Source organism: Colletes latitarsis, chromosome 3 (genome assembly GCF_051014445.1).
Source record: "Colletes latitarsis isolate SP2378_abdomen chromosome 3, iyColLati1, whole genome shotgun sequence".
Classification (NCBI taxonomy): domain Eukaryota; kingdom Metazoa; phylum Arthropoda; class Insecta; order Hymenoptera; family Colletidae; genus Colletes; species Colletes latitarsis.
In genome coordinates, this window is record NC_135136.1 from 30,086,623 (window position 1) to 30,106,782 (window position 20,160).

At 33.3% G+C, this 20,160-nt stretch overlaps 1 long non-coding RNA gene across 1 annotated transcript in view; it reads right to left on the bottom strand.

Moving 5' to 3' along the window:
* Positions 1 to 2,222: 2,222 nt before the first annotated feature.
* Positions 2,223 to 20,160, bottom strand: part of LOC143340556 (uncharacterized) — a 78,397-nt gene continuing 60,459 nt past the window's right edge. The window contains exons 2-3 of the long non-coding RNA XR_013079461.1: positions 8,552 to 8,695; positions 2,223 to 2,484 (exon numbers count right to left, since the gene is read on the bottom strand). This is a non-coding gene — a long non-coding RNA (uncharacterized LOC143340556). The remainder of the gene's footprint in view (positions 2,485 to 8,551; positions 8,696 to 20,160) is intronic.

The window sequence follows — 20,160 nt, forward strand, 5'->3', positions numbered from 1 at the left end:
TATAACGATTACTACTGACTTCTGCCTGCCACCGCTGGACTCTGCAGACCGCTACTGACCACTCCTGCTACTTCTGACAACGTATAATGATTACAACTTGCTACTGCCTGCCCCTGCTGGACTCTGCTTGCCACTGCTTGCCACTGCTAGCCACTGCTGACCACAGCTGACCACCCCTGATGCTTCCGACAACGTATAACGATTACTACTTGTTACTGCTTGCCCCTGCTGGATTCTACTTGCCTCTGCATGCCTCTGCTAGCCTCCGTTGGCCTCTGCTGACCGCTGCTGACCACTGCTGACCACCGCTTATATTTCTGGCAACGTACAACGATTACTACTGGCTCCTGCCAGCATCTCCCGACCTAAGCTGACCTCTGCCAACATCTCCCGACGTCAGCTGACCATCGCTGACCACTGCTGACCGTTGCTGACAACTTGTGACATGATGTAATATAATATAATATGTTTATATGTATTAAAGTTTTGTATAATATAAATCTATGACAATAAATGATATAATTTCAAAGAATTCTATGTATTCTCATCATTTTTTACCCCTCTTTCCCTCTCCAAATTTCCCGCCGCCAGGAATTTCTGCGAATTCCTGGAAATGACGTCATTTCTAAGAATTCCTTAAAAAGTCTCGGATCCCTGAAACTTACCGGCGTCCCTGAAACTTCTCGGAATCCCTGAAATTTCTAAGAAGTTTCAGGCAGCGGCTAAAAATCCGGCCTGAATTTTTAGGCAAAAATTTTAAACAGCTATTACGTAATATTACGTAACATTACGTAATAGCTCTTTGAAATTTTTCGCGGCCGGAATTTTTCGGCAAAATTACGTAATATTACGTAATATTACATAATGTTACGTAACATTACGTAATAGCTCTCTAAAATTTTTCGCGGCCGGAATGTTTCGGTCAAAAATTACGTAATATCACGTAACATTATGTAATATTACGTAATATTACGTAATAGCTCTTTAAAATTTCTCCGGCCAGAATTTTTCGGCAAAAATTATGTAATGTTACGTAATATTACGTAATATTACGTAATTCGCAAAAATTCCTGGCGGCGGGAAATTTGAAATCTTTCCGGGGAACTTAGAAAATTTTAAAAGATTCGGAGTGTCTTATAACTAAGGGAATGATTTCGATAGGAAAAGAAGGGTAAAAATGATGAGAACACATAGAATTCTTTGAAATTATATCATTTATTGCCATAGATTTACATTATACAACACTTTAATACATATAAACATATTATATTATATTACATCGTGTCAGCAACGGTCAGGGGTGGTTAGCGATGGTCAGCGATGGTCAGCGATGGTCAGCTGACGTTGGGAGATGTTGGCAGAGGTCAGCAGAGGGTGGCAGTGGCCAGTAGTAATCGTTGTACGTTGCCAGAAATATAAACGGTGGTCAGTAGTGGTCAGCAGAGGCCAGCTTAGGCCAGGGGACGCTGGCAGAGGTTAACAGAGGAAGGCAGGAGTCGTAGTAATCGTTGTACGTTGCCAGAAATATAAGGGGTGGTCAGCAGAGGCCAGCAGTGGCAAGCAGAGATCACCAGGGGCGAATAGTAGCAAGTAGTAAGCGTTATATGTTGTCAGAAGCATCAGAGGTGGTCAGCAGCGGTCAGCAGAGACGAGCAGAGGCATGCAGTGGCAAGCAGAGATCAGCAGGGGCGAACAGTAGCATGTAGTAATTGTTATACGATGTCAGAAGCATCAGGGGTGGTCAGCAGTATTCAGCAGAGGCCAGCAAAGGCATGCACAGGCATGCACAGGCAAGCAGAAACCTGCAAAGGCAAGCAGAGACTTGTAGGGGCATGCAGTAGTAAGTATTAATCGTTATATATTATCAGAAATACCTGTAGTGGTCAGTAGCGTTCGGCAGAGGCCAGGAAAGTTCAGCAGAGACAAGCACACGCTGACAGAGATCAGCAAAGACGAACAGAGGTTAGCAGAAGTCAGTAGTAATCGTTATAGGTTGTCAGAAATATAAGCGATGGTCAGCAGAGTCCAGCAGAGGCAAGCAGTAATCAGGAGCAGTCAGTAACAGTCGTATGGTGTCAAAAGTTGTCGGGAGTTCTGTACTTTTGTCAGCACTGGTCATCAGAGGTCATCAGAGGCAAATAGAAACCAGGAATAATTTGCAGAGTTTAGTAATGAACTCTAGGAAAGTAAAAGGCAAGTAAAAATACCTGGGCAGTCGAGATTCCGAATCGTATGCCGTTGACGTGAGGCGGATTTCAGTTGTTAAGAGCGAGAAGGCAAATGTGAGCCTTTCTCTCTCGACTCCCACGAGGCGGTCCGAAATTACTTCGGGCAGCTTCGATATAATCGAGAAAGAGGGCATATGTCAGTTTGCCTTTGTCGACTTTCCGAAACTCCACGAGCTCACGTACGCATGATCTTCCATGAGTGAGTAGGGCACCGGGTGCTGAATCTGGCATCTCTGCGGTCGACCAGTACTCCAACCTAAAGCGCCATCGTGCAGCCATATAACGAATTGGGTTTAAATAAGCTTTTCGCAAAACGGGTGCCGCATTTGCTAAATTCTGAGCAAAAGCGCGTTCGAGCCCGAATATCAGCTGATTCTTTAGAGTTTTTAAAAGGAATCCCACAGACTTCAAGAGGAGATCCGTGACTATGGATGAGACATGGATTCATCGCTACACCCCCGAAACAAAATCCAATCAAAAGCAATGAATTGGAGGCTGTAAACGAATATTTTGGTGGTCTCGAAGAAAGTCATTTCCGGACGGAAATAGAACAACTAGAGAAACGTTGGACCAAGTGTATTAAGCTCCGAGGGGGCTATGTTGAAAAATAAAGTATAATTTAGAACAGACCTATTTCGTTTTCATTGTCATTCCGGAATCTTTTCGCTTCTCTGGAAGTTTATTTTAATTTGTTTATCGTCCATTCAGTTTTTGATTATTTGTAATGTCTGGTATACAGGGTGTTCGGCCACCCCTGGGAAAAATTTTAATGGGGGATTCTAGAGGCCAAAATAAGACGAAAATCAAGAATACCAATTTGTTGATGGAGGCTTCGTTAAAAAGTTATTAACGTTTAAAGTTCCGTCCGTTCTGAATTTTTTTCTCGAAAATGCGCAGGATTTCGGGGGTATGTCTATTCACCAAAAATTATTGTAATTGAGCCCCGCAACCGAAAATAATTTTTCCAGAACGATTTGAAATTTTTTGTTTTTCGTCGAAAAATTTAGGCACCTAATTAGATTTTCGGTAAGGAATTTTTTTTCTCGAAAATGCGTAAGATTTCGGGGGTACGTGTAATGACCAAAAATGATTGTAATTAACCCCTGTAACTAAATATAATTTTTTTAGTATGATTTGAAATCTTTTAATTTCGTCTAACAATTTCAGTATCTACTCGAATTTTTTTCTCGAAAGTGAATAGGATTTCGGAGGTACGTGTAATGACTAAAAATGATTGTAATTGACCTCCGTAAACGAAAATAATTCTTTTACAACGATTTGAAATTTTTGAATTTAATTGTTAATAACTCTTTAACGAAGCTTCCATCGACAAATTGGTATTCTTGATTTTTGTCTTATTTTGGCCTCTAGAATCCCCCATTAAAATTTTTCTCAGGGGTGGCCGAATACCCTGTATAAAAGGGCTAGTAAAATTACGAGTCTCGAAAGTATTCGTCACGCGTAAGGTATCCGTTGCACCTCGCACTTTGTGAAATTCGTACGGCTCTTCTGATCCCGTAAATTTTCGGAAGACACTCCCCCACCTCGCCCCCTTTCAGGAAATATCCCTGCTGCGAAACGACAATGCCCAGCGAGGTGGGCAAGCCGTCCATTCGAGAGGAAATTTTTGCACAATTTGCACGCTCGTGATTTGTGGACTTGGTACCTGAAACGACACCTGAGCCACTCGAGAAGAAAAGCCTGTCATGGCAGGTATACGCGCGATTCATGGTGTACATTTCACTGGACAATCGACTTCGTTAACAACCGAAGCCTCAAAAGCCTGTCTGACACTAACACCCTCAATGGGCTTACAAAATCAGGGCCGTGATCGTCCGGTTGTCACCCTGTGCACTCGCAGGATAAATAAATTACATTCTGTCGCAATATTTCTTGATTTATTTTATTTTATTCGGAAGGGTTGTCGAGTCCAAGAAATACGTGAAAATATGCCACTCATTGCGTGTAAGATGTTTCTAAAAAAGTATCTTTTGTCGCTTACGAATTTAACATTTAAGGATCGGCTTCGCTAAGAGTAGTAATAAATAACAAAAATAAAAAGCAACAAGCTAGAACGATACTTTAACGTAAACAAGTTGAAATAAATAATGAAACAGAATGTAACGTTCGAAATTGATATGTTTTAAATTCTTCAGAAAAATTTGGAACAAAAGAAAATTTATCTTTCGAAAGGTTTACGGTACAATATCCCCTTAAAGTGTTGAGTATTTAAGAAATTCAACAAATAACAAGAGGTATGTAAAAATGTTAGGAAAAATGTTATTGAAAGGAAATTAAGAAGATGATCTTCAAATTTAAATTTTGTGAGATGCATCACATTTCTTATAGAATTGACTATAGCAGTTTTCATCGTGTGGAGCGAATTTCATTTTGTTGTTCTCGCTACGCTCCTGCGAGAGGTATCCTTTAATTTCATTCTACCATGATGGTTGTAAATTTCGCGCTGGAAAGTGATCCCCAAAGGACAATGGACATGGCGTTACAATGCAAACCTTCTATCCGAGGCAACACTTTGAAAGAGAGACCCTTCGGCGTGATAAGTCCCGAAGGTGCAGTGCTTTTTTTTCGAACATCCATTTTTCACTTGGAAATTGTCTCTCAAAGCGGAGGTTAGACGGTAATAGGAAAAGAAAGTATTTTCGATAATGTATATTTGTGGATATTAAATAACAGAGAATGAAATTTATACTTTTCAACGACTCTTAAAAACCATCGTGCATAGCTGTATTTGGAAAACTAGCGAGCAATGGCAATTCGTTAAAAAGTTATTAACAATTAAATTCAAAGATTTCAAATCGTTCTGGAAAAATTATGTTCGGTTGCGGGGGTCAATTACAATCATTTTTGGTCATTACACATACCTCCGAAATCCTATCCACTTTCGAGAAAAAAATTCCTCACCGAAAATCTAATGTGAGGTCAGAAATGCTTCCCTGAAATTTCATGCGAATCTTTAAAATGTCATAACTTCTGAACGGATTGGACGATTTTAATGTTTAAAAAAGTAAACTACGCGTATTTTGATGGAGAATATGTAGAAATTGCAAAAATATTCGAAAAGTTGGTCCTCGAACCCGCAAAATGAGAAAAACCGCATAAAAATGGTCCAATTTTCAAACTTCCATTACACCTACTATAGCGAATATATTTTAATGAAACTTTTTTCTGAAGTAGTGCTCATGGATACCTACAAAAAAGTATTAGACAACTTTTCTGTAGAACGTCAAACAAAATTATTAAAAATGAAAAACGAATTTTTAAGAGAAATCGACAAGGGGTAGGTGCTGAAATTTTTCAGGGGGAAAAAATTGTTTCAAATCGTTTTGGAAAAAATATTTTCGGTTGCGGGAGTCAATTACAATCATTTTTGGTCATTACACATACTCCCGAATTCCTACGCATTTTCGAGAAAAAAATTCAGAACGGACGGAACTTTAAATATTAATAACTTTTTAACAAAACCTCCATCAACAAATTGGTACTCTTGATTTTCGTCTTATTTTGGCCTCTAGAATCTCCCATTAAAATTTTTCCCAGGGTTGGCCGAACACCCTGTATAGCTGAAAGAATTTGTTAAATGCAGTAGGTATTTAATAAATAAACTGTAAATGTTGATAGGAATGAGCGATTTTCAAATTCTCTGGAAGGTACCTTGCTTTGATAGAGAAAAATTCTGCATTTAAGATGCAAAGATAAAAAGTTTGTATTGAAGTTATTGCAATTCACTCAAAATTCTCATATGCATAAAATTATTTGACGAAAGTATTCTTGAAATTAAGTGCCTGGAAAACACACTGACACGAAACAAAAGATTGTTAAAATCCAAGTGACAAATATTCCTAGTATATGATTTAGTGTACCAATTTTTCATTCGTAATTATAATATAATATTAATATATTGTAATATGATATCATAATGGATTAATTATTATGTATTTCTGTGTCGTATTTAATTGATACGTAAATAAATACAATACGTAATTAAATGGTTTCTATTAACACCTGGTTGTATGCGTTATACTAAATTACGCTTTCATAATAAGTTAATAAAATGTTTATCATAAGTCACCGTTTCTATAAGGTTGATACAATAAATATACTGAAATTTACCATTGTTACAAATTAAAATAAAAATACTTTATGATCCTTTATATAGAACACACATGTGTTATTAACTGTTCAACTTCAAAACTTGCATATAACCGTTTAATGGAAATAGTTACTTCTTTTGTAAAAAACGAAAATTGATGCGACTAAGAGTTTTCAAGAAGTGCGTATTAATAAACAGATCGTTGATTTACAAGAATTGTACAAAGAAAATTGTTAGTTTTTACCTTAATAATTTAGAAAAGTTCTAACATAAAAATGGAATGACTTTCTTTTTCACGCCTTTAATATTCGTAGTAATAACTGACTATGTGCAAAAAATAAATTGAAGTCGTAGGATAAAACTTTTTGGTATACCGGCCTTCGGTTACGAGGATATCGATTTCGAAGATACGTAACCTAACCGCCCGCTTGGTCGATTAGTTCAACCTCATGAATCTCTTCACACGTCTCTGTTGTGTTACTACGCAGGGCACACGAGCTCGTTTATAAGAAAACAGTACTCGTAGTTATAAATTACTCTTATTGCATGTACTCACAATAAACATTTATAACAAAATTGATTTTTTAAAGCAGTGATTCTTGACCTTTTCTGTCTATGGACTTCTTTTGGTTATCTAATGGAGGTCACGAACTTGGAGGTCTTTCTATGCAGAGTACTTTGAAATAACGTTTTTAAATATTAGTTAAATCAATGTTTCTCCATTAATGATGACAATCCTGACTTGCATAGATATAATGCACGAAACAGAATGAAAAGTTCTCTTTACAAGACGAGGGTAAAATAAGAAAGATGTTTTGTAGGATCTGAGACTTTTTTAGTTTTTGATCTAACAAATTCTTGGCTCTAAGATTAACGAGTTTATCCTTGGCTAGGACTGCATCTTTGAAAGGGTTTATATTAGACTGGAAAGAATTGTAGTTCAATTTTAAACGTTATCGAGGTAAAAATAATTTGTGTTTGCAAAATTTGTTTCTCAAAAAAATATTGTTATTTTTACATATTAGTATTTGAAAGTTTCCAAAGACGTCAACGTTTTCGCTTCTCCTTTATATCCACAGTTTACCTAAGAAACTTTTTAAAATTAAAAATTATCTCGTACAAAGAAAATTAAAAAAATCTTGTACAAGACACAGATTTATTTTAGTTTAATAACTATCGTAATGCCAAAGCATTGAATACATAAAATTGATACTTTTTGACATAACGTATGCAATGAAAATTTAAAATTTCTATCTGCAAGTACGTAAACTCTCAGATAACTACCTACGGTCTTTCTAATTTTTTTATACAAGACACAGATTTATTTTAGTTTAATAACTATCGTAATGTCAATGCATTGAAAAGGTAAACTTGATATTTTTTGACATAATTTGAAAATAAATATTTAAAATTTCTATGTACAAGTACGTGGACCCTCAGATAACTACCTACGGTCTTTTTAATTTCTTTATTCAAGACACAGATTTATTTTAGTTTAATAACTATGGTAATGTCAAAGCATTGAAAAGGTAAACTTGATATTTTTTGACATAATTTAAAAATAAATATTTAAAATTCTATGTGCAATTTCGTAGACCCTCAGATAACTGTCTCCCCTTGGGATCAGCGGGTCGCAAGTTAAAAACCACTGTTTTCAAAAATTGAGCTTCGAATGAAAAAAAATGATATTCCAGTTATTTCTTTTTTAACCCAGAACCACTTTTCCGTGCGTCACTCGTTACGAGATATTATTAAATCGACCGATCGAATAAGCGAATCGCGAGAGGTGCCAAATGACGGTGGAGGGGAGTCGTGAACCGATGCAGAGCTTGCTCGTAGGGTGAAATACCCGTTTGCTCGTATTTGGGTTAAGTTTCGTATATTCGATGTTGTTACCATTATTACGATTGTTACAACCGTACATTCTGGTAACGATTAATGGATTAAGTTATCCAGATTACTCGTTAGTTTCGCGGGTACGGGGGATTTTTTTCGAGTCGTGTAACGTGCATGAGGAAAATTCATTCATAGCTGGCAGAATGGCTCGGGATGAACGAGCGTCCTTCGATTCACGAGAAATTTCGGGTCAACGGGACGGAGCTGGGATAGCTGGCTGTACCGGGAACCGGAAATGAGGTCGAGAATGACGTCATCGCGCTCAGTGCCGTTCATTCAACCCCCGGGAATAAACTGGGTTACCGGGTCAACTTACCCCTCTCCTTGATCGGATCGTGGAAACGATGCTGTGTTCGTCGGAACATACGCACGAGCCTCTTCTCCACCGGCCGATTCATGCAACCACCGACGATGCTCGACACGATCCCGTGCGACACTGGATCCCCTTCCTGAGATTCACCTACAGGGTGTTTCATAATATCCACTATTTATTTTAACCAACGATACCGATGCAATGACGAACTAGAGATTGCGGTTTTTAACGTGTATTGAGCAAATACGTGTACACGTGTAGTATTTCAAGCGTATTGATTCAGGCGATTCTCAGAATATATAGATATTAATTTACGAATCTGGGATATGGTTTCATAAGTATCGAAGTTTAAATATAAAAATGAAATGATATATTTTTATGAACAAAATTTATCGAATTAGTTCTCTGTTTTGATCAAAAAAATATTAACACGTTTTTTTGTATGATAGCAAATAATGTTCAATAAATTTTGTTCATAAAAATGTTTTACTTCATTTTTGTAGTTGAAGCGTATTGATTCAAGCAATTCTCAGAATATATAGATATTAATTTACGAATCTGGGATATGGTTTCATAAGTATCGAAGTTAAGTATAAAAATGAAATGAAATATTTTTATGAACAAAATTTACCGAATTAGTCCTCTGTTTTGATCAAAAAATGATTAACACGTTTTTTTGTATGAAAGCAGATAATGTTTAATAAATTTTGTTCATAAAAATGTTTTACTTCATTTTTGTAGTTGAAGCGTATTGATTCAAGCAATTCTCAGAACATATCGATATTAATTTACGAATCTAGAATATAGTTTTACGAGTATCGAAGTTTGAAATGAAATGAAATATTTTTATGAACAAAATTTATCGAATAAGATCTCTGTTTTGATAAAAAAAATATTAACTCGTTTTTTTGTGTGAAAGCAGATAGTGTTCAATAAATTTTGTTCATAAAAATGTTTTATTTAATTTTTGTAGTTAAACTTTGAAACTTGTGAAATCATAATCCGAATTCGTAAATTAATATCGATATTCTGAAAATTGCATGAATAAAATATATTAATTCTCGTGTAGTTAAATATACGTAAATTAATACAAGTGAAATACTGTATGTATAAATAAACATATGTAAAATAATTCACGGGTACAAGCGTCTTTAATGTGATACGTACTGAAAGACGTGTATTTAAATATACATGAAATAAGGATCTACGAGTTAGTCGTATTAATCTATTAGTTATTAGTCTTATTTCATGTTGTTCCAAAATTATAGTCATTTCTGTACTTCAGCAAACTACTTTAAAACATTTGATTTTCCTGAATAATGAAAATAAATTTCAGGAGACACTGATACGAAAAGATTTGTTGACATTTAGACATTACTTGGTCCAATAGACGTTGGAGCACTTTCTATAAACACGTTTACTTTCTTCTAGGTACCAGGTTGAGTTTACTACCATTATTATTATTTTCCTGTCTCTTAACAATTTATAATCGATGATCAACTTTGGGAATTTTTCGGAAAATTACAACACACTTTGCTTATTTGTATCTCATTGCTAGAGACAAACTGTGTTAAGTCTAATCACACTTTTCATTGCAACTTAAGATATTGGATTTACTATAGTTTGTCTCTGAGGTACAAATATATCTAAGTTGCCTAATTTACAAATGTGTATACTATAAGATTGGAAAAAAAGTCTATGGAAATTTAATTTATTTGACAAATGATGTACTGCATATAAAACATGTTATGTCAGAAATTACACTGAATAGAGCGAATGACTTTCTTTCCAACTTTCCATCGCTTCCTTATATAATTTTGTCGTGTGCTTATTCTTACGTTAACAATGGACTTCCTCGTTACAAACTTGTCGCCCGCGAAACTCAACTTTCCCGTCAAAAGTTTCAGATAAAGGATTACTGTAACTACTCGAACACAACGTTTTGAAAGAACGATTTGAATAAAGACTCATTTAATGATCAATTTTTCATTTCTCGCGGGGATTAATTGTCACTTAAGAAGTAAGACCTATTCGATTAAAAGAGAAAAATAGACTTTCACATGTTGTAGAAAATAGGTAAAACTCTATGGAGACTTCTAATAATTACAATAATAAAAACAATAAAATTTTTTCTCTGCAGGATAAAATTCTACAAAACTATAAACGAAAATAAAATAATTTAAGAGAATGTTTAATTATGAAGGGTGTTTCCTTGCTGATGATAAATATTTTAGGGAGTAATTCTACTACGATTTTGGGTTACTAATAGTCGATAATATTTTTTTTCTTCATTATTAGGGAAGATACAGAACAAGTACATTTAATGTTTGTATGTAAATTGAATTTTTTTAAATATTAATTTGTTCAAGTAGCTTATACAGTTTATTAAATTTCAGTATCATATAGAATTTTAAACAGTCAGTGTCCCAACTATAAACCCAGACATCTTCTACTACTATCGAAAGAAAAATATTGATATCCATTTATATGAAATAACAAAACAGTAATTTATGAAAAATCTATATTCTCCAAATGACACTTTTTAGATAGTCGCTTTGTATACATTTTCATGTATAAATAAACAGTCAGATAGAACAATTCTAGAACAATATAACTCGATTCAGACACCTTATAAACTACACAATAATTCAAAATCGTTAAAAAGTTTTACAATTACAGATAAAATTACAGTTTTATTTACATAGAATTTCCGACAGTTTTCTTCATCACTCAGTCGCTACTGTATACAGGGTACCTGGGAAAAATTTTAATGGGGGATTCTAGAGGCCAAAATAAGACGAAAATCAAGAATATCAATTTGTTGATGGAGGTTTCATTAAAAAGATATTAACGTTTAAAGTTTCACACGTACTGAATTTTTTTCTCGAAAATGCGCAGGATTTCTGGGGTATGTGTAATGACCAAAAATTATTGTAATTGACCCCCGCAACCGAAAATAATTTTTCCAGAATAATTTGAAATTTTTTTTTTTCGTCGTAACATTTCATACATTCTCGAATTTTTTTCTAGGAAATGAGTAGGATTTCGGAGATATGACTCTTCACCAAAAATGATTGTAATTGACCCCTACAGCCAAAAATATTTTTTTTAGAACGATTAGAGATTTTTTAATTTTGTCGAAAAATTTCACATTTTCTCGAATTTTTTTCTCGAAAGTGGATAGGATTTCGAGGGTATGTCTATTCACCAAAAATGCTTGTAATTGACCCCTGCAACCGAAAATAATTTTTCCAGAACGATTTGAAATTTTTTCTTTTCGTCGAAAAATTTAGGCACCTACCCCCTGCCGATTTTTTCTAAAAATTAGTTTTTCATTTATAATAAATTTGTTTGACGTCCTACAGAAAAGTTGTCTAATACTTTTTTGTAGGTACCCATGAGCTCCTCTTCAGAAAAAAGTTTCATTGAAATATATTCACAATTGTAGAAGTTATGGCTGTTTGAAAATTAGTTCATTTTTATGGGGTTTTTCTCATTTTGCAGGGTCAAGGACCAACTTTTCGAATATTTTTGCGATTTGTACATATTCTCCACCAAAATACGCGTAGTTTGCTTTTTTAAACATTAAAATCGTACAATCCGTTCAGAAGTTATGACGTTTTAAAGATTCGCATGAAAATTCGGGCAGACATTTCTGGCCAGAAATTATATTTTCGGTAAGGAATTTTTTTCTCGAAACTGAGTAGGATTTCGGGGGTATGTCTGTTGACCAAAAATGCTTGCAATTGACCCCTGCAACTAAAAATAATTTTTTCAAAACGATTCGAAAGTCTTTTTTTTCACCCAAAACATTCAGCACTTACTCGAATTTTTTTCTTGAAAATGCGTAAGATTTCTGGAGTATATGTAATGACCAAAAATGATTATAATTGACCACCACGACCGAAAATAATTTTTCCAGAACGATTTGTAATTTTTTAATTTAATTGTTAATAACTTTTTAACGAGGCCTCAGTCAAGTAATTGATATTCTTGATTTTCGTCTTATTTTGGCCTCTAGAATTTCCCATTAAAATTTTTCCCAGGGGTGGCCGAACACCCTATATAGTGAAAAAGATTCGTCGTTTTTATTGCCCAAATTCCAAAAAAAGTAATATGTGCATTGCTTTTTGAACAGCTTTCCGTAGATCAAAGTAAAGTGCAGAAATAATACAAAAGTCATAAGAAATTTATATTTCAGTATAGATACCTCATACAATATTTATATTAGCCAGCCTTCCTCGTATTCAGCGTTCAATTTTTATTAGAATCTCCCTGTTATTAAACGTATAATTTTTTTTAGAATCTTCCATGCAACGCAAGGAAACTTATATAACGGGTAAAGATTAAAAATAGAGCACTTTACTTTATTTACGACGGAAAAGTATTCGTGCCCCGTGAGTGTGCCTTTAGTTCGCGTTGAAAACTTATGCAACTATTTTTCGTTGTACTAGTGGCTTGTACGGGCGTCGGTGTCACAAGTTTACAGGGGTTAATGCAAAGCGATAAGAATAGATACTGGCGTTCAATCGGGAATATCAGCGTCCGTCGTGCGGCCTTTAATGGTGAAAAAGAAAAATCGCGCGGACAGATGTTGGCCAGACGGAAGCGAAGAGGAAAAGGGGCAGGAAGACGTGGGCTTAGCTACGAATTAATCACTGAGAAGGAGGCAGGTGTCGGCTGCGTATCCGGATATGACGCGACGTTCGACTCTTCTTCTGATTCATTCAAGCCAGTTTCCTTTGTTTACCCACATTCGCGTCAGAACGCGCTATAAACGGCGTTTGAACGATAGTTTTCTACGAGACTCCTCGGAGACTCTTCAAAAGGACGCTAATTAGATTCGTTTCTCGCTTCGAGTATTATCAAAGTTCAATTAAAAATTCAAAGTTGCAGAGTATTAGTTTTCTTATCGAAACATTTCTCAAATTAAAAATCTTTATCGTCTCTTGGTGGAAAATCAATATTTACAATTATCGTATCGAGTATTACTTTTAAACAATATTAAATATTTCGATCAGTAACGCATTAATTCAGTGACGTATTTGTCGAAAAATATTTTTATCGAGTATAAATTCCTCTCAGATATTTTTTTTCAAATTTACTTTTCATGATTTTATAAAATTATACAATTTATGTATTTCTATTTTATAAGTAAATGCTTTAACCAGGATATATACTTATATATTGTTAGACGACCTTTTTCCCTAAACTTGGGAGTATTTATAATGTACAGTTACATTTTATAATTACAATTTATAATTGACTCTCAGGTAACTACCTACGGTCTTTTTTATTTCTTTATACAAGACACAAATATATTTTAGTTTAATAACTATCACTATGTCAAAGCATTGAAAAGATAAAAGTGATACTATTTGACATAACGCATGCAATGAAAATTTAAAATTGTTATCTCTGTGGATTTCTATCTGTGGATTCTCAGATAACTATCTATGGTCTTTTTAATTTCTTTATACAAGACACACATTTATTTTAGTCTAATAACTATCGTAATGTCAAAGCATTGAAGAGATAAAAGTGATACTATTTGACATAACGCATGCAATGAAAATTTAAAATTTCTATGTGCAAGTACGTGAACTCTCAGGTCACTGCCTACGGTCTTTTTAATTTCTTTATACAAGACACAGATTTATTTTAGTTTAATCGTAGTGTCAAAGCATTGAAGAAATAAAATTGATATTTTTTGACGTAATTTAAAAATAAATATTTAAAATTTCTATGTGCAATTTCTCGTGGACCCTCAGATAACTACCTACGGTCATTCTAATTTCTTCTTATCATTTTACCTCAATTATGAAAGGAGCAATACCTATATAAATCTAAGCAATTCAAAGATATTATTCAAAAATATATTTTATTTCTTTCTGTTACTTTCAATAATGAAAAAGTGACGTACGTGAATATAATAATAAAAATTAAAAATTGAAAAATGTAGTCATTTTTATTTCTAAATATTCGATTCAATGTAAGATTGTACGTATAGAGAACTTTTTCGTCATTAACAAATATTTGCTCGTGTTACGTAAGAATTTTTATTTCTATCTTGATATACCATATTTACACGAAGACTGTTATCTTCAGGGACTTTTATTTTTCTGCTTTTATCAAAGCTTATAACGTGAAAAAACTTTTTTGAGAAAGTTCCGTAATTTTTTTGACCTCTGGTAAAAGTCGAAATTAGAACTTGCACAATTTTGATCGTTTCAATAAAATTGTTTTTTTTTTATATTATCGTACGTATGCGATAAAAATGTTGTAATCAATTCATATAGTTTCATTACTATACGAAAAAGATGAGAAATTATTTTCTATCGCTTCCTGTAGAACGTTGCAGTAAATTTAAATGTTACTATCTTTAAATTTGAAAGTATTTTCAATATCTTGGTTATCAATTTATTTAGTCTTTACAATACATCATCGATTTTGAATTAGATAGAGAATAAAATTTGTTTACGATTTATAAAATTACTATTGATCCTTATAATCACTATGATTTTAATATTTTCGATAAGATTTACAGTTCGTTTAGAATAAAGATTTGGTAACATTACGATGGCAGTATCGTTAAATAGGGGATTATTTTTCTCGTACTGTATAGAAAATTAATACATAATACAAGTCTTCGAGTCTCACTGATTCATCAATACTTATTTATATTACCATGTAGTACATATTTTATCAAAAATCTTTCGAATAAACACACGGTGAAAGAGTGTTCATTCCTTTTATGATATTCTTTTACATATATCCTTGTATCCGACAGTAATAAATATTTTATTAGGTTTCGCTGTCAGAGTAAAAAGTGGAAAATTTTTATAAATTGGTTGCTCTTCGTAATTTAAATCCAAATATTGCTTTGGGATTAATTTCGAAAATATGTATTGGCTTCTAAATAGAAAATTGTACTTGTCACTAGACAACAAACTCCTACTATACAAAGTGAATCAAATATAAAAATATTTTAAAGATTCCAGAACAAAATATTGCAGATAATCTCTTTGGAGCTTCATGGTATGAAAGGAACAAGTGCATTCATAGATATCAAACAATGAAAGAAGTCAAAGATGTACATAATACTCAAATTAAAACAACGTCTCAAAGTAAATATATCTCAATTTTTATAAGACAAAAACTGAAAAGAAAACAATAAGATCTCAAATTTATATTTGTATTAACAGAATTAATGAAATGGGAGCTTTGTAAAGGGTTGCCTCACCCCCTAAATATAATAATTCATATTTTACTTTAAGTATTTCTTATATTATTGTACAGTAAGTGGATTCTGTAGTTTTCCAAATATTTAAGTTTCCCATAAATGCATAAACATTCGCGGAAATTCCAATGCGGAACCAACCAAATGCAGAATAACTGCTGATCAATTGCATACGAAGATTATAGATTGTAATTTAATTATTCACAAAAAAATATTCGTCGACTCATTATAATTATAAAGATTTCATCGTGCATATCGTGTTAGTAGTTCGAGACAGGGCATGTAAAAGAATTCAAACAGGTTGTATATCTTCAAGATTTATTCATAGCAGCGTACGACATGTACGACCCTTAAATAGGCGAAACACCGGTTCGTCCTTTTAGAATCTTTTCGTGCTTTGGTAAGCCGGAAATGCACGATCTCTTTCCTTTCCTGCGGAAAAGGGGTTCGAAGGACGAGGGTTACAAGAATAGAAACCAAACATTCGCTCGTATCCCTTCTTCGAACTCACGAAGAAAGGTTTTGTCGCGCGTAGTCAAAGAGTTTTTTCCCCCAATATTAAACTTTTCGTGGCGCGCCCGGATATCTGAAGTTTAGAGAAGTTTGCCCGAAACTGGGACGTTTGTCGGATCGATTAGAAGAAGGTTGCCATATTTGGAGTCACAAATATGGAAAAAAATTATCCCTGTTATTAAACATTATAATTCGGGTATATGTAACTTTATTGTTTTTTTAAATTAACGTGATACGCGACGGAATTAAGTAATATTTATCATATTTAAAATATGTCAAATTGGACTTTGGTATCACTTAAGTCTTTTGAGTTACACCTTATCGAGTATGTTGTACTTTTATTTTTTATTTTAAACTTTCTCTGTGGAGAAAGTAACGCGTTGCACTTTGGAGTACGAGCCTTAATTAGCACATATTAATGAAACATTATAGTAGCGCCATTAGAATATACGTCTACACAAAATTTAAAGACCAGACACTATAAAATTTTAATACTCCAAAGTGTTTGAGAAACTAATCGCAAAATTTCGTATTTGCAACAGACAAAGTTAAAAATAAGCATATTAAATGAACAATTCTATTGATGGAATTGTACAAACAGACCGTTTATAAATTATTTCTTTTTTATTATGTTAAAAATTTGTTTTGCGTACGAATTATAGACGGGCGAAGTAATACTAATGTATCTTAATTTTCGTTTTTCAACTTTAAACATTTTGGAATAATTTTTTTTCTAGTTGGAAACAATTTACACCTCTTTTTAGTTGATTTTGTTTTATATGACACTATAAATAGAGGATGATATTTGGTTATGCTGGAAAATAAATCGCTGTCTAATAGTAAAAGCAGTAGATAAATAGTTACGTATGTTCTTGTAAAAAAAGCATTGCAGTTACAAGCCCCTAATGCAAACAGCATATCAGTATAGTCCTGGTTGTTATACCTTGACATTTGCGATAGCTTGACACAAACCTATAGTTGAAAGGTCAACATACAGTTAAGATCAACAGAAAACAAATGGTACCATGCTATCGTAAAATGTTTCGAAAGACTAATACAAATAGAACCGATTAATAGACAGATAGGTTACCTGATTTGTACTCTAATGTAGTGCTTTTCAACCTGAGGGTCGCGACTCAAAGGTCGTACAACCTTGGATTTTCCACAGAAAAAAGCTATTGTAAATATGAATTGAATTTAAATTAAATCTCTTAAATTTTCTTCCTCGTGTTTCTGTAAACCAGTGGTATCAATCTCGTATGAAAACGATTTACTAAATACAGTTTTGAAGTTTTGAACAAAAAATGTATTCTAAAAAAATTTTAACCAAACAAAAATAATTTATTACTAAAAAAAAGAAGGTAATTGTAGGTATTAGTATCGACTTTTCTTTTCCCGAAAATGAATACAATTTTGTTTCGTTGCTGAAGACCAAAGTGTTGATAGTGACGGACTTTTTAGTGCAAAGTTCTACTTTGATGCTATTATTAAGCGCAAACCTTGTCAGTTTCACGTTAAATTGCGGTGGTCAGAATTAATTTTAACCGAGGTTGGAGAATGTTTCGATAGAAGGAGGGATGCTTTAGAAAAACATACTATAGATACAGGTACATATACATACATATACATCGGATAATAAAAATGTTGCAAGAGCAGACTTTTAAAGTATTCGCGTAGAAAAGGTTCTATCGCAATAAGTTCATTGTCTTCGCGAAATATAATACTACCTGTTAATGAAATTGCCTGACAATTCTTATCAATTTTAATAGTCTCGACAAAAATACGAAAGTTATGTATTAATTTATGAAACCAATGAATTTAGAAGCGTTTACATTACAATTTTTTCACTATGCATTTAAATCCAATAATTTTAGCATCAAATTTAATTCTTAACACCCTTTAATCGATAGCAACAATTTAATTAATTGAGAAAGAATTTGTGTTATACAGGGTGTTCGGCCACCCCTGGGAAAAATAGTAATGGGAGGTTTTAGAGGCCAAAATAAGACGAAAATCAAGAATATCAATTTTATGATTGGGGCTTCGTTAAAAAGTTATTAAAAAATTAAATTAAAAAAATTCAAATCATTTAAAAAACATTACTTTTGGTTGCGGGGGTCAATTACAATCATTTTTGGATAATAGACATTTCCTCGAAATCCTACGCACTTTCGAGAAAAAAATTCCTGACCGGAAATCTAACGTGATGCCAAAAATGGACCCTCGAAATTTCATGGCATACGTTTGAAACATCATAACTTCTGAACGGATTGAAGGATTTTAATGTTTCAAAAGGCAAACAACGCGTAGTTTGGTGGAGAATATGTAGAAATTCTAACAATATTAGAAAACTTGTTCCTCGAACCCGTAAACTAAGAAAAACACCATAAAAATGGTCCAATTTTCTGACGACCATAACTCCTATAATAGTGCATGTATCTCATTGAAATTTGGTAGTGAACCAGAGCCCATGGGTACCTACAAAAAAGTATTATACAACTTTTCTGTAGAGCGTCAAATAAATTTATTAAAAATGAAAAACAAATTTTTAAGAAAAATCAACAGGGGGTAGCTACTGAAATTTTTTGGCAAAAAAAAAATTTCAAATCATTCTGGAAAAATTATTTTTGGTTGCGTGGATCAATTACAATCATTTTTGCTCATTAGACATACACTTGAAAGTCTACTCACTTTCGAGAAAAAAATTCGAGTGGGTTTTTTAGACGAAATTAAAAAATTTCAAATCATACTAAAAAAATTATATTTAGTTGCAAGGGTCAATTACAAGCATTTTTGATGAATAGACATACTCCCGAATTCCTACGCACTTTCGAGAAAAAAAATTCTTTATCGAAAATCTAATATTAGGCCAGATAATGCTTCCCTGAAACTTCATGCGAATCTTTAAAATGTCATAACTCCTGAACGGATTGAACGATTTTAATGTTTAAAAAAGCAATCAACGTGTATTTTAGTGAAGAATATGTAGAAATTTTAAAAATATTGGAAAAGTTGCTCCTTGACTCTGTAAAGTGAGAAAAACACCACAAAAATAGTTCAATTTTCAAACATCCATAATTCCTACAATAGTGAATATATTTCAATGAAACTTTTTTCTGAAGTAGAGCTCATGGATACCTGCAAAAAAGTATTAGACAACTTTTCTATAGGGCGTCAAACAAAATTATTAAAAAACAAAAACTAATGGCTAAGAAAATTCGGCAAGGGGTAACTGCTGAAATTTTTCGGCGAAAATAAAAAATTTCAAATTATTTTGAAAAAATTATTTTCAGTTGCGGGGGTCAATTACAATCATTTTTTGTGAATAGACATACTTCCGAAATCCTATCTACTTTCGAAAAAAAAATTCGAATAATTCGAAAATATACTGTGTGGCCGGAAATGTTTCTATAACTTTTTAACGAAGCCTCAATCAACTAATTTAATCAATCAACTAATTTCTTCCAAATTAACTCAATCAATAGCAGTAATTTTAAGGATGTTCTATTTACTCGTTTTCTTTACGTAATCTTAAGTTACGAGACGTGGAAACTTTCCATGCTCCATTTCACATCTGACTATAAAATGCAAATGTACAGCTGCATCGAAAGTTTTGATCCGTGATGTAACTTTGTATTTACGACTCGTAGAACCTCAACGTCAACATTAATTTTTTTACATTCATAAACTTTATTGGGTTATCGTTCAGACGTTACGAAAATCAGTACGTGCCTCGATAATTATATCGCACAATGGAAAAAAACCAATACAACAATTCGTGACTCCGGAATCCATAAATCAGTTAGTTTTTCTTTCTCAATTGGAAGATTACAATTTTTTTATTTTATACTATGATAGA